General features: G+C 42.7%; 1 long non-coding RNA gene across 1 annotated transcript in view; it reads right to left on the bottom strand.

The window, feature by feature from the left end:
- Positions 1-6,979, bottom strand: part of LOC112532362 — a 64,411-nt gene extending 57,432 nt beyond the window's left edge. The window contains exons 1-2 of the long non-coding RNA XR_006939089.1: positions 5,685-6,979; positions 5,383-5,527 (exon numbers count right to left, since the gene is read on the bottom strand). This is a non-coding gene — a long non-coding RNA (uncharacterized LOC112532362). The remainder of the gene's footprint in view (positions 1-5,382; positions 5,528-5,684) is intronic.
- Between the last annotated feature and the right edge of the window lie 6,309 nt (positions 6,980-13,288).

Raw genomic sequence — 13,288 nt, 5'->3', positions numbered from 1 at the left:
AGCAAAGCAATTCCCACTGCAGCTGGATAAACCCTCCCTTCCCAATCTGTAACAGCTGTAACGAGATACGCGTGGAGAAATAATGTTGATCAAAATGGAATAATATTTAGAGCAGAATGTCAGGTTCACCACAACTAGATTTGCTTGTGGAAGCAGCTGCTCCACGCATTAGAATTTTCTAATAAACAGTTATGAAGATTGACACCTTGGAAGTAATTAAGTATTAGGTATTTTTAGGTAATTACTGCAGCAATAACATAAGACGTGCTCATTTTCAGAATGAGGAATCATCCGTAGCTCCCATTGCTGTGCCTCTTTTAATAATTCATAACAGTTTTGACACCAATGATTATTTTTGATTACTCCAGCTTTTCAACTTTCCAAACAAACTAATGGGAGTAAGAGAAACAGTTTATACTCTGGGGGAAATCCCATTGCTCCACGAGGCTGCATGAGACTTCTTGGGGAGAGGAACATGCAGAAAGCAGGATGAGAGTATATTGACAAGGTACAAGATATCCACATGAGAAGTAAATACTTACTGAAAAATGTTACTTCAGTGGCTTGAAAACTAAGTTGTAGTGAGGTTTTTGACCTTTTTTTAGTTTTAGTTTAATATAGACGTTTGCCTTAATTTATTGTGAAGAAATTTAAATGTCAAGAAAAAAATGCACTATGAACTGAAGCCATATTTTAAAATAACTTTAAAATGAGAAATACACTGCAACTGTGCTCCTGTAAGCAGGCTTCAGCAGGAAAACACCCTATCAGCTTCACGCTGACCAATGGGAGCCTAACGATGGGATATTCTTAACACGGCCCTCCCAAATCTTGCCTGCAGTGCTCATCTGCTGGGAGATACACAGTCATCCTTCTGCAGCATGGTGGTGCTCATGGTCAGGACTTACAGCCCCTGCCACATTCTGGCAGAGCTGCTCATTAGCAAAGCTCTGATGGGGGCATTCATGTTTGGGATGGGTAGATGTATTCAGATGAATGCCCTCTTTGTCTTTATTTATTCCCATTGCACCAAAGACAGGAATATCTAGCCTATATACAGACTCTGCCCAACCACATTAACACTCGCTTACAATAGGCACCAAAGGAGAGAATAACTGCTTCTCATTTATTTTAAAGTGTTTCCTGGTTTGTTTTTAAGACGCACCATCTGTGCTTCCACCATGACACTCAGGCTGGTGTTAATGAAACTCAGCTCCTGCCCTTTGAAGGCACAGCAGTGATTTCTGCACCCCTGCAGCTCAGAGGCTGAGGGCAGCCCAGGACAGCACCATCTCTGTGCCGGCCACAGCTTCCTGCACACAACTCTGCGAAACCCCCATGGCACCCATCCTCACCTGCTGGAAGACATAGCAAGGCTAAGGAGCTGCCAATACCCATAGATCTGAAGCAACAGTTGGATTGAAACAGCTGGAATTGAGACACTCTCACAGACAGTTCTTATGTTTGTTTTAACCAGCAGACTTTGGAATAAGTGTATTTTCAAGTTCCCAAAGCTCTAATAAAGTCACATTTCTCTCCAGTTCTATTTTTACTTGCATTGCTGCCTCGGCATCTGCAAGACAAAGGCTTGGAAGCACAGGATTAGAGCAGAAGTTAACTCTTCACATAAATACATAAAGCCTGCAACTAAACTACACTTCGGAGAAGAATTGGAAGTTTTATTAGATCTCTCCTTGGTGCTGTCGATTAGCATGTACTCCAGGCAGGAATACAAGATGCTTATCCTGTGTAAGTGAGCTGCAGAGGTGATTGAATTCCATACCAAATCTCTGAGGACATGCACTGAACATGCAAACACTTCTCTACAGGAGGTAACCCAGATCACCCTAACAAGGCAGGGGATGAACTTCCTTTAACCTCAAATGGGATTCTATTAAGCAATATCATTTTAAAAAATACAAACAAAGCCAAATGATACCATCTCGGCTAGCAGAAGTCTATTAGTGTTGTGTAAAAAATTACTCTTATTAAATAGTAATAACTTCATCTGCTCAGAAATCGCTTTCTTCTGGGGGAGCCAGGGAAGGAGGCAGGAGGTGGAAGAGGACAGACATTTCAGTACCTACCTTTACAGGTATTGTTCTGTTTTACTTAAATGACATTGTAACGTCCCTAAAGACATGAAAATCCACATCTAATGGTTTAAGCCATTATTAATCACTTCATCTTATGGATATTCCCTCCCCCACCCTGAACTCCAACACATCTTATCCATAAGGTGAAGTGATGCCAGTTATCATGGAAAAAAAAAATACTGCTTCGTGCCCAGATCAAAAATTAAATATATTCTGAAAAGAAAAAAAATGTGAGAGTATTGTGGATGCCACATGCAACGTTTTATTCCATATTAAACATAAAACATAAGCCTACCATAAAGCTGGGGGGAGCCTGAATTATGCCTGAAGAGGCTTTGGCCATATGTGGTGCAGTACTCAGAAATTTCTTATTAGACTGCTATGGCACCGTTCCATTTGTTAAATTATTTTATGTTAGTGAGAATGATTAGGTTTCTTGTGCAGTTATTGGGACCCGAAAGGCACCTTTATTTACCTCATTTATCACATACAGCAGCATTCAGCTGAAGTGTAGAGGTAAACAATTTTAAATAGCAATACTCCTGCTGCAACACAGTCGTCCTGACCAGAGGAGCATTGGAAAAATGCGGATTTAAACTGCTCGCATTACTGTTTTATCTGCATTTCAGTCTGAAGTACTAACTTATCACCAAGCTCAGCAATAAAGAAACATGGAGTGGAAGGTATTAAATATTTATGCCTACGGTACCTTACAAGGTTTCATCAAAATATTAATTGTAAAACAAAAGCACAAGCGTCCTAGCCACCAGAAATTGGAACAGCAATACATAAAGCCAACGTGACAGTGCCTCAACCAATTTAGTTTGCAGTGCTGAAAGTGTTCTTTGCTCAAATTAAATTTGGGGAAAAAAACACTCTGGAAACGTATATTGAAAATAATCATCAGTTGCTCTGAAACTGGAACCTGCTAGAACTGCTAAATTGCTTGCACATTGTGAGGTAAAAATAATCTAGGGTCACATCTCCCCACTTTGCCTCCCTGATGATACCCTGAATCACTGCCGTTGGTTGCCTGAATATTCACCTCCGGTGATACCCACGTGGTGCAGGCTTTTCCCACAGCTGAAACAAGGCCCCAGTGCATCACACACGGGTACACACCAGCATCCTCACACCGGTCTGGGGAAAGGCTGAGCAAAGCTCTGCTCAGATCCTGTGAAATGTCAGCAGCACTTCAGAATGAAAATAGATTTGTTACTAAAGACTAAACACTGTGAAGAGGAAAGGGACCCGGGGGTGTTGGTTGATGCTCAGCTGAACATGAGCCGACAGTGTGCCCAGGTGGCCAAGAGGGCCAACGGCATCCTGGCCTGCATTAGAAATAGTGTGGCCAGCAGGAGCAGGGAGGTAATCATCCCCTGTACTCAGCACTGGTGAGGTCACACCTTGAGTACTGTGTTCAGTTTTGGGCCCCTCATTAAAGATAAACATTGAGGCCCTGGAACACGTCCAGAGAAGGGCAACAAAGCTGGTGAGGGGTCTGGAGCACAGGCCTTATGAGGAGCAGCTGAGGGAGCTGGGATTGTTCAGTCTGGAGAAGAGGAGGCTCAGGAGACCTTATTGCACTCTACAACTTCCTAAAGGGAGGTTGTGATGAGGAGGGGTTTGGCCTCTTCTTCTGGGCAGCAAACAGAACCCAAAAAAATGGCCACAAGTTGTGCCAGAGGAGATTTAGATTAGACATAAGGGGAAAAACATTTTCTCTAAGAGTGGTCAGGCACTGGAATGCTCTGCCCAGGGAGGTGGTGGAGTCACCATCCCTTGCAGCATTCAAGAGGCATCTGGATGAGGAGCTACGAGATATGATTTAGTAGCTTATGGTAGCACTAGTAATGGGAGGATGGTTGGACTAGATGATCTTGTAGGTCCTTTCCAACCTTGTGATTCTATGATTCTATGACTATAGGAAACACTAAAAAAGTTAAATAACCTTTATCATTATGTTGCTTTGGAAATAAATACAGTTAAATATGTATTGGACATAAATAAGACTTTATCCTGACATAAGAAATGTTTATTAACTCCAAAGAGCTGGGTCATTCTTCACAAGCTACTAGGTATGGATGTAGGTGTCTGGAACAACAGTAACACTCCAGAGACGGAAAAAACCCTCGCTCAAGCCCTGTGTAGGTGGGGAGATTTATTTTTTTGTTAGCTACTGCTTTATGGTGGCTAGTATGCCTGGGAAGGAGACAGCAGAAACCAGGTTAATGGGCAGAACACACAAGGAAACCTGAACACATCCTGGATGAACACCAACAGCCACTTAGAGGCTTTTTTGGATTGGCTAAGAAGAACTTAAAAATGCAAAGGTAAGGGAGAGAAAGTATGTCTCCTACTGCTCAGCTCCTGCCATGCTTAATAAAATAGAACTTCATGCATTCTTTTAAAATAAGAATGGTACATCAAAAATAAATGAGCTCTTTCAACAAATCCTGCTAATGGAAACAGCCCCCAGGACTCCTTATTTGATGAAGTGAAGGGACAGCAACAGACTGCCAGGCAGCGTGCCCCCTACTCCAGGGCCCTAACCCTCACGTGCCTTTGCTGCAAAGCCGTTACACCTCACCAGGCTTGCACCTGGAATATCAGAGACCAAAGACCCTCAGGCAATTTCAGGTTGTCTCTGCAGAAGTTGAATGTCAAAAGGCTGAGAAGTAGAGCTGTGCTTATGATAGGAGATTTGCACGTATCCGTCTTCTACTGACAAACAAGAAGCACTGGAAATCCAGGGAAAGGTCTATGTCCAGCCAGAGAGCCGCTACCTGTGATTGCTCCTATTCAAAATACAGGAAGAAAGGAAGAAACCATACTCTTTCTAGATACAATTTTCCAGTACTTCAGAATGAGATTTCTTTATGATTATTTTATAATCATTGGAACATTCTGATCAATTAGTTCATTCTACATGCCTTCCTGTTTATTCTCCCTACTACTTGACCTCCATCATCTGATTTCACTTCAGTAACACAGCATTTGAAACTGAGTGGCTGTGAAGAGCAGGACTCTGGTTTCCTTAAGGGAAAAGGCATACCATTAACTTTGCACTTCCAATACTAGAAAATCCACACAACGGAGATGTTAGGAAATATTCAAACCACAGGAAAGTTTCCAAAGTTACATATATACAAGTGAAATTCAAGCATGAAATACAAATCCACAGAAAACAAAGCTTTGCAACTGCACTTGCTTGTAGAAAATACTGGTTACAAAATTAAAAACTCACATTTTAGAAAGCAGTAAGTGCTTTATTGATTTGGTTTACCTTGCTTTGGTGCAGATCTAGACAAGTTACAGCTACCAAGAAGACTTAGTCCAGCACAAAGACATCAGGTTGGTGAACTGCTATAGCACTCTGCACATAGGGTACGGGTTCATGCCTCATAAAGTCAGGCAGGCCCAAGACTTTGCTGCAGATATGAAAGCAAAAGCAAACATTGAATTAATTCACTGTGATGCTATTCTGCTCACCAAGAAACAAAATTGCTTCTCACAGGTTCTTGGTGATACCAGGCAAAGCACTCACAAGTAGGCCAACAGTCACACACAGAAAAGAGCTGAACTCACTCAACTGGAGAAGAGGATCTCTGGCTATACAGTACTCCCCCTCAACAAGCAACCTAGCTTCAAGAAACACTCTCCCTTCCCTGGCTAGCCCTTATATGAGTCCAGGGTGGTTGCACCCCTTTCTGTTGCTTGGAGAGCACAGGTGCAAACAATTTGCCTGTGCTCCCTGGGCAGCCACAGCCCTTCATCAGGTGCTCAATCACCAGTTCAAGCCTTGTTCTAACAGTTCCTCTACAGATTCTTTTTAGCTTCACACAAAGGTAGACAGAGAGACATGCATACTCCGTGGTCTGGTCCAGGAGCTGTGCGTAGCAAAGTGGGTACTGCTTTGCAGCAGTGATTGCAGGGGCTGCAGCTCCCTATCACACCAGCGGTCTGCTCAACAGAGGGTGTCTTTTACAGTAAGACACAATTATTTTTATGTGAAATAAAAGCTTAGTGCTATCTGAAAAATAAAAAAAGCTGGACTTTGCTGAAAAAGCTTATTATGAAGCCAGCCAGCATGGATGAGAAGGGGAGACAGACATGCCAGCTGAAATGGGCCACAGAGAAAAATCAAAGAACACTTGGGATAAATGAAGTGCCACCTCTACTTCACAGAGGTTAAATTATTAATTACTCCTGAAAAAAGCCCTGTGTTTACCTCACGTTCGATATCATAACAAGAGCCGCCACCAGCCCAGCATTATACCAGCACAGCACATGCTTAGCTGGAGCTCAGGCTTATTGCATTACAGAGGATTTTAAATACTTCTGTTCCTCAAAGGCAGTGATACAGGGTTGAGTATAATACTTGTTGTAGAGAAATCTAATTCCAAAGCTAGGATGGTCTCTTTCCACCCCAGAATGGCATTAGGTATTGAAATGAAGCCCGAATTACAGCTCAGCATTGGTCAAAGTAGGAATGCTGGCAGATTTATTACTACCTTGTCAAGTAGTTTCAAAAATTACATATGTTCTTCTAAAATCCATTTATCCAGGCAGAATTCAGCGGTCACACGAAGCATGCTCCATGATGGAGAGAGACGTGCTCCAGGCGCATGGCAGGGCCCCCCCAGCACCTCTTCCCTGCTGCTGACCAGCTCCCACATTCACAACCCCACTTAACAGCATATTCAAGCACTTCCCCTCATGCCTCCGCATTCTCAGAAAATTGCTTTTAAACTCAGGTCAGCTTCAATTTTAACTTCATTTTTTAGGAAGGGTTTTTCATCTGCAGCAGCCCGGCGTTTGTCACCTTGCCTTGCTCCTGCAGGTCTGAGGGAAGCGGTCAAGGCCTCAGCCCCAAAGCTGCTGTCTGTGCCTGCTGTGTGACTGTGGGGGGGTAGCAAAAGAGGTAGGATGTTCAGCTCAGGTCCCCTCAGCCCCCACTATCAGGCACAAGTGCTGCTTTTTAATGCTGGATTTCAGGATGTGTCCACCCATACGTGTCCAGTTACTACCTCAAAAGCTTTTTGCACATCCAAGCCTGACGATTGGCGAAGGAAGCTCGGAGCCCTTACAAGAGGCCAGACAGCCCTGGAGAAGGAGGGGCAGGCAAGAGTTAGCACTCAGCTAAAAGTTCAGCTGCACTAAGAGGCATCCGAAACGCCTTCAAGAGCAGGCTCATACTGTTCGTCACATCATAAGAAGCTGAGGCAACACATGGGAGTCCCCCATGGAGCCTCACGGACCAGGCCCAGCGACAGACCAGGCAACATGGGATCATGCAGGGGAGAAAGGTCTGGCAGAAAGGAAACTTGTCAGTTCACTTGGATGGTTTGTTCTCAGGCTGAGTTGCTGTAACTGCCATACATCTCAGCCCATAACCTCCCCTCAGAGGTTTGCTGGGAGTGCTTACAGTGTGCTTCTTGGCCAGGGGTGTTACAGGTCCTTTGCAGAAAGAGCAATTCTTGGTTTGGAGAGGCTGCCTGCTGCTCCTTCTTCTCTTGGTATCATGCAGCAGCAGAGCCTACATCCCCCTTTTAACTGAATTTATTGTGACTTCTCAGTGTTAGAAACTGAAGCAAGGAGTCCAGCAGTGGCAACAGGAGAGCAGCCTTGGTTTCCAAGCACCTATTCTAGCTCTAACCTACTTCCCATGAACATCTCCTGTCAAGATGCAACAGACAGCGTTCCTCTTTGTTTCCGATTCCTAGCAAGCATGTGATTATTGCTAAGAAATAAGGCTGAATAAGCAGGGAGACTAAGAAACCAGTGTTGCATATAAATGAAGAGAGATTCCAGTCCTAAAGTAAAGGTTTGCCTAAAAGCACATTACAAAGGAAAATCCTGACGGTTATACAAATGATTGATCATAATCAATGGAAGGATGTAGGCTACATACTGAACTTTTTTGGGTTTTGTTTTCTTTTTGCAAACGGACTGCCAGAGGAAGGTAAGTTGCATCTTGGGCACTTTTTGTGGCAATGCAATGAGGGATGGCCAATGGACCCAAATCACACTGAGGCTCTGGGCTTGCTTTATTAAGGAAATCTTAACCTAACCCTAGGAAGTGACCTGATCCAACAGCTACTCCATCCCCAAAGGATTTAAGGGGCCTGGGCAACCTCAAGTTAACTAAACAGCTTTTTATATCTATACGTTGTACTGGTTTTTGTTTCCATAATATATTATTAATACAGAAGAGCTGATGCTTCATATTTCTTTTTGTCCACTTCCAATCACAGTGCCAAGTGCACTTATCTGAAGGACATTATTTTAATGAAGTCATTTATGCCCTTAAAAATTAATATGTCAGAGCAGTTAAACTCTAGTGACTGTAACCAAACCAAATAATGTATAATGGAGAAGTGTAATGAGAAAAAAATACAGCCTGAAGTCAAGGTTAAGTTGTTAACCTTAGGAAAAAAAAGTAAGAGGGAAAAAAAAAGGCAACGCCAACTATATGTCCCCTTGGCATGCCATGAAGGATACCATTACATTGTCATCAGCCCCTCGTATACAATAGTGAACTGAGATTTTTAACTATCACTATGCTATACACTGGAGGCAGCAGGAGCTGTATCTTCTTTTGAGGAGACAAAAATGGGGCTCGTTAGGCCCTCGAGCAGCAAAGTAGTAGAGCTTCTTAGAGTCTCCGCTCAGTCTGCCCTTTTTGCAGTAAAGGAACACAAGTTTTGTGCGAGATGAGAATACTACAAAAATATGATGAAACATTCATTCTTTCTGTTCTTTAAGGTAAGTCATACAGAAACTGCTCTTAAATTCCATCAGCACACAAAAATATTTCATTCATCATCTGCATAAAGCCATAACAGACTATTACTGCAGCAGCTCCTTGCATTAGAACAGCTCCAAGTCAGGGCTTCTCATCTTTAAATAATTCAGTTTTTGCTGCTTTCAGGTGAAACTAAGCCAGCTACATCCCTCCAGTCATGAACTGCCAAAAACATGAATAGCAAGAACACAAAATGTACGTGTTGATATGCTACTTCATATCCTTTCTTGTCATGAAATTTTCACTGTAGAATACCATTATTTGAATAATGATTAACAGAAGCAGCTGCTAAAACTAGCTGTCAAATGAGAGGAAGGGTTCACACCCAGAACTGGAGTTCCTCACCACAAGCTTCACCAGGTGCATTGTCCATGAACTCGCTGCCCCCCTTGGGCAGCAGAAGGGGATTCATAGCTTAGTACATAGGATGTCTAAATACATGAAGAGTTACTCCTCTTTCCAGATTTCCTATCCAAAAATGCGCAGCAAATTGAATGTTTTTCTCTCCTGCAGAGAAAGACCACATCTGCTGGAACCCAGCAATGCATCAATAATCTAATAACAGGATATCTCACTTAAGCTACTGTTCATGGAGAGTTGATTTCTTCATTATTAGTTGCTAGCATCCCCAGACAAGAGGGCAAACAGTCCAGTTTGCAGAACCCATCACATATTTACATGTTCTTCTACCTGGCCCATGGAATCTGCTACTTTGATCAACTTCCTTCCGCTCTCAAAGCAGCTTAGCAGTCTCAGAGGTGTAACTCCAAACTGGGTTAACATACCTCCAGAATGTTCATAAGGTGAAGAAATGTAATTTAATTTGCTATTGCATAAACCAGTCACGGAAGCTTCCCAAGAAGCGTGAGTTTTCATTTCTTTCATAGTAGACATTTAATTATATGATAATTACTTACAGCTTGCAGCTCAGCTTCTACTTTTATGAAATATAAATTGCACTTCACTCAAAAGTGCAGGATGAGCATTTAAAAGGCTTCATTAAGTAGGTTTTAAGATTTTCCTGACGACTTAAAGCTGTGGAATGGAAAGCAGATGTACCTGTAAACTGAAACTTGCTTCACGGAAGAACAAAGTAGGACAGCTAATGTAATAACAGGAGGGAATGAGCATTTACAAGAAAAAAATATTAACTTTTAACCAATATGCTTTTTTAAGTAACAAACAAAATATTTCTCCCAACCTGCATGATGAAAGGGACCGGGAGTGAAGAAGAAGCAGGTTTGTCACCTCTCAGATACGAATAAGGCTCTTTATTCCAACTTTCCAGTGTACAAAAATACCTGCAGTTGGGTCAGACCCACATCGTCATTAAAGGAGACAGAACAGAAGCATTCAATTTGTTTGCAGCATCCCAAAGGCCTGGAAAACAGGAATTGTGCAAGTAGAAAGGTTAAGACAAGAAAAATAACTTCACATGAATTTAATTACTGTAATCTTGCTGTAGTTTTGACTTCCCTCTTGATTTTGGACCATTAGGAGGTGACCATGCCTGTATTTCTGTTGTGACGTATCTTCACTGTTCTGCTAGCCTGGACCTAGATAAAAAGGATAAGGAAACAAAAATCAGACATAGGCCCTGGCTGTTACATCATGAAGGTGTTACTGTCACCTGGTGGCTGTAGAAAAAACACACACTGATGACAGGAAGGGGCTGTTTGCTGCAGCCCTGAAGGAAACCATTACATGGACAGGCAGAGCAGCCTTGGCTCTGGCTCTTCTCATCCCAGGTACTCATGTCTCAGCTAGAAATACAGCACCCTTCTGTCCGCTATACTTCTTAATTTCCTCCCTTTGCTGTTATTTAGCTGCTAAGTGCTACGTGCTGCAGTAGAAAATGGAAGAAGCTGTTCAGAATGAAATGGCATGGCATTTTATGCCCTTTTGTAAACTTTATAAAATAAACATGAACTTCCCAGCTTATTCCAGCCAAGGCTCACCTTGCAGTTGCGTGCTGGCCCTTGTGTTTTCTACTGGGTCATGGCTGACTCCGGGCATCAGTGAGCTGGGAACACCGTCCTCAGCCAGTGTGTGTGGAGCTGGGTGTCAGCAGGGATGCTTCCACACAGTAGCCCTTAAAAGGTGTCGGTTTGGAGTTTGTCCCCAGAGGAAGGACACAGTAAATTGAGTTCACTTACAGCACAGAGCATGCATAGCATTGCAGGCTCGGTAAGAATACATCCCGCGCTGGAGACACAGTGGAGACAATGCAGTCTTCAAATGCCACTTTATATAGGAGCCCTGAAGAAAATTATTCCAAAATAGCATTTAAGTAGAATGATCAAAAATTTTTTGTAGACTTGTTTCTTCAGAACCTAAGTGGCTAACTTTTCTGTAATTGGAAATTAATTAAGCTTCATTCAATTAAAGTTATTTTAATGTTGAATGATGCAGGGACTCAGTGCAGCTTAACCATGCCTTTCAATTTGAGCTGCTAGATCTGATCTGGCAAGTGCCCAGCTCTGCGTTTCTCCATTTCTGTGACAGTTTGTCTCCTCCACTGTGGCCACACCTCAGAGGATGGCTGTGCCATACTTTGCAATATTCACTGCTGAGCCTTAACTTCAGCTCAGTCTTCAGGTTTGTTGGTGAGAGTAGGATGCTGGACAGCATGTTTTAAACAATTATTCAGTCTTAAATTTAGAACACACAGAAGTACAAAGTGCAAAATTGCTTTGACTTTGCATATTAAATATTAACATACCCAAACAACCTAACACACTTTTCTGATACTATGAAATAGCACACATATTTATAGATCTCCCAAGGCAACTGAAGCCAACAGTCTGTGCTCACTCTGGCATCTCAGCTGAACAGTTGTGCTATCCAGAACGACTTCCAAACAAATCAATTAGAAGCACCTGCAAAAGTCACTGGGAGACCAACATTATTATAGGGAGAGGATGCGCTACATAATTATTCCTATGCAAATTTTATTCCTCTGTCATTAGTAGCTGCTAACAGCATTAGACATATAATGCCACAATGCGATTCATTTCAGTTGAAGAACTCAGTCCGTATCAGCAGTGATTTGGGATTGATTGTTCTGACTGGTGGAAACCACTGCAAGCTGCTAGAAGAGGCATCTTGTGCTGTTGTCTTAGCCTTAAGCTGGGATTGCATGAACAAATTTGCAGATGGGTCCTGTATGTTGGTTTTATCATCTAATAGAGTATAGTATACATGTTTAATGAACCCAGATGTAGCGAATAGCTTGGGCATAGCCAACTTAAACTAAAATAGACTTACCCATTGGAGGTTCACAAGGCAAAGTTTGTATTTTAACACCTTTCACAGCTCACCACTTCTCCTGTTCATTCTGAACAGCTTCTTCCATTATCTACAGCAGCACGTAGCACTTAGCAGCTAAATAACAGCAAAGGGAGGGAATTAAGAAGTACAGAGGACAGAAGAGCATTGTATTTCCAGCTAAGACATGAAGTGAATCAAGAAACAGTGAAGGACTTATTTGTGTAGGATTGAACCTATTCCTCCATACAGTTAATCACACCAACACCATTTGCTGGGGTCAGGCTCTGATATACCCCATATTGATCAATATGTCTGAGCTTCTGGAAATCAGCTTGATGCTGATAAGCTACTTGCTGGGATGCTGCATATAAAAGTTTTTAAATATTTTGTGAGAACAAAATCACACTGAAAGGTGGTGGCCAGAGGCCTGGAAGGGCCCTTCCCAGGGGAAGAAAAACACTGAGAGCTGCTGCGGGACCAACATAGCTTTCAGTCTCCTGCACCACCCTGGAAAGGGATGACAAGCTGGAGGGACATACACATGGAGACCTACGTCTCTGGAAGCCCCCTGGGCATGACAGTGAGTCCAAGAGCTGCTGTCTGAGAAGGGACTCTAGGAGTTCAAAGCTAAAAGCCTAAGAAAACAGAAACACATCATGGGCAGATACCTCCTCAGAACCACATCCTTTTGAGGTGCAGCTGATACCAACATCACTGAGTCATCCTTCAGACTTTGCTGTCCTCGTTTCAGTGGCTTATCTTCATTCACATCCTCCAGAGCTGCTTTTCTGAAGATGTCTCATGTCCAGAAGAAAGGCAAGAGGTGGGCCAAGGAGCGAGGGAACCTCATGGCCTTCTGTCCTGCCCTCTCTCCAGTGCTTCCATTTCCACCACAACCTAAGCATTTACAACAAAACAGCTCTTTCACTAGAAAGAACATTCCACGAAACTTTCTGGAGGCAGCAGTGAATTAAGGAGGTCTTATTACACAGCCCCATAATGATAAAAGGTATCTCTTGATCTCAGCTGCTGCAGTTCCATTAAATCTGGCTGGAATTTTGCATCTGCACAGTTGTGCAACAACTGCACAATTAAGACTATAAGGAGTTAAAGT

This window comes from Gallus gallus, chromosome 4 (assembly GCF_016699485.2).
Source record: "Gallus gallus isolate bGalGal1 chromosome 4, bGalGal1.mat.broiler.GRCg7b, whole genome shotgun sequence".
Lineage (NCBI taxonomy): Eukaryota > Metazoa > Chordata > Aves > Galliformes > Phasianidae > Gallus > Gallus gallus.
Note: the sequence above shows the minus strand (reverse complement) of the source record. Positions and strands in the feature narration are given on the sequence as shown.